The sequence below is a fragment of the Lissotriton helveticus genome, chromosome 7, assembly GCF_964261635.1.
Source record: "Lissotriton helveticus chromosome 7, aLisHel1.1, whole genome shotgun sequence".
NCBI classification, from domain to species: domain Eukaryota; kingdom Metazoa; phylum Chordata; class Amphibia; order Caudata; family Salamandridae; genus Lissotriton; species Lissotriton helveticus.
Genome location: NC_136068.1, coordinates 7,859,238 through 7,861,233, shown reverse-complemented (window position 1 = coordinate 7,861,233; position 1,996 = coordinate 7,859,238).

Below are 1,996 nucleotides of genomic sequence, written 5' to 3'. Positions count from 1 at the left end.
CTTCGCTCGCTTCCTTCCTTAACCCCTGCTGTAATGGAGCTTGGCCCTGTCTAGGTTTCCTCTTCCATCACTCTGGGCGTGGGATACACCGCTTGTAGCTCCTCCTCCCCCCCCTGTTTTTTATAATCATTGGGTGCCATGAAACATATACACTATGCCCTTCGTTCTGCGATGGGGTCTACAGTGCTGCACCTTCCTGCCGATGCCTACCCCCCTCTTCTTGGACCTCGCCAACTGGTCTAACTATGGAGGGCATGAGCTCTGATCTGTTTCAGCTCCCCATCATGATTTTGAACTGATCCCTTTGGGTTTTGAAGACCTCGTTATTCATCACTGCCACCTCTAGCAACCTTTGCAAAGGTTTTTGTAAAATTAGCATTGCGTCCAGCATGGAGGCGCTTGAGGTGCCTGTTACCTCGAAATTAAGTATAGAGGGTCCCGAAATATCATTTGCTTTGTCCTGGGAATTTTCCACATCTGTTTAAACAATGTGGACGGTCCCACTATGTGTGTGTAATTAGTTTTGTCACTGTTTTGTGGCCCGAGTTTGGACCCATTAGGTGTTATTAGAAAGACCCCTCACACACCAACCTGGTTGGTGTCATGCTTCATCATCGGGGTCTCAACCAGGCGGCCGAGTGCCACCCGGTTGTGCTACGACGCCTGATTACAGTGGAGCGGGTGTGGGTGCAAAGAATGTGATGTGATGTGATACAGTTAAAAATACCTCTGGGAATCCTTACCTTTGTATTTTAATGTTGGTGGCCCAGGTTATCGTTAAAATATGTGTGGTGCAACTACTAAAGGAATAATATACCTATGAGTTGGCTTACATGTGGCGGTCTACATGTTTCAGCCCCCGCTGTGTCATTAACGGGGCTTTCTTCAGGACCAGAACAATGAAAGGTGAGTGGCGAAAGGTGAAAGTAGCCACGTGAAAAACCAGTGTTGTACCTACATACTCACTAAGGTGTGATTTGAAAAAATGTCGGCGTACTCACAGACACTTTAAAATAGCTAAATATGTTTCAATGCTAAGAGGGTTAGAGTAGAAATCGGGGCTCGGGGTAGAGGCTCATCCTGGATCTGATTTGGTAGTGATGCGTCCTCTGTTGTAAACCTATCTGTGGTACCCCGTGGTCCCGGCTGGTGTATCGGTGCACGAGTGAGTGGCTTAAATAGAGAGCCTTGGAGGGTCTTCTTAGCACGACCAGGAGCCAGTGAAGCTCCTTTGTTGCATCTGATGCGGGGGGTTTCTCAAAGCCCACCCAGAGCCAGTCTGGTTGTCGTGGCCTGGACTACATGTGGCCTTTGCAGCAAGAAGTTTGGAGCTCCTAGGAGGAGAGCATTACAATCATCCAGTCTACTCAAGACCCCGCCATGAATAACCAGCGTTTTGGTAGAAGTTGGTAGAAAAGGAAGGTGTTTCCGCAAACCTCGTAAAAGCAAAAAATTAAGCAGAGCTGTTTTAGTGACGCAACCTTCCAAGGATAATGTACTATCGAAGGTGGCCCCCAAACCACATCTGAGGGGAATGGTTCTTCCTGAGTGGGTAAAGGCCAGGCATTGGCTGGAGACTTACAGGGACTTCCTGGCACAGCGGCACAGAAGCTCTAAATCGTCGCTGTTAAAGTCAATGAGTTGGCACTTGGCTATGCAGCGATATCCTTCATGCAGTCATTGGGGGTCGTAGTCTCTGTCTGGTGGTCACTGTCCAGTGCCAGAATTAGGCGGGTGCCCTTTGCGTAGTTGATGAGACAGGGGTGTGGTTTTAATAAGGGTCACCAGCGGCCTCATATAAAGATTAAACAAACTGGGTCTACCGGTCGACCCCTGAGGGGCGCCATACTTGACGTCCTTAAAAACAGACCGGAAAGGAGACCGGGCAATGGCCTAATGTCACGCTGAGACGCAGGAGCGCATCCTGCTCAGAGCAGTGTCACTCACCCCAGCCACCGCAAGTCTTCCTGCTAGAATACTGTGTCAAAGGCAGTAG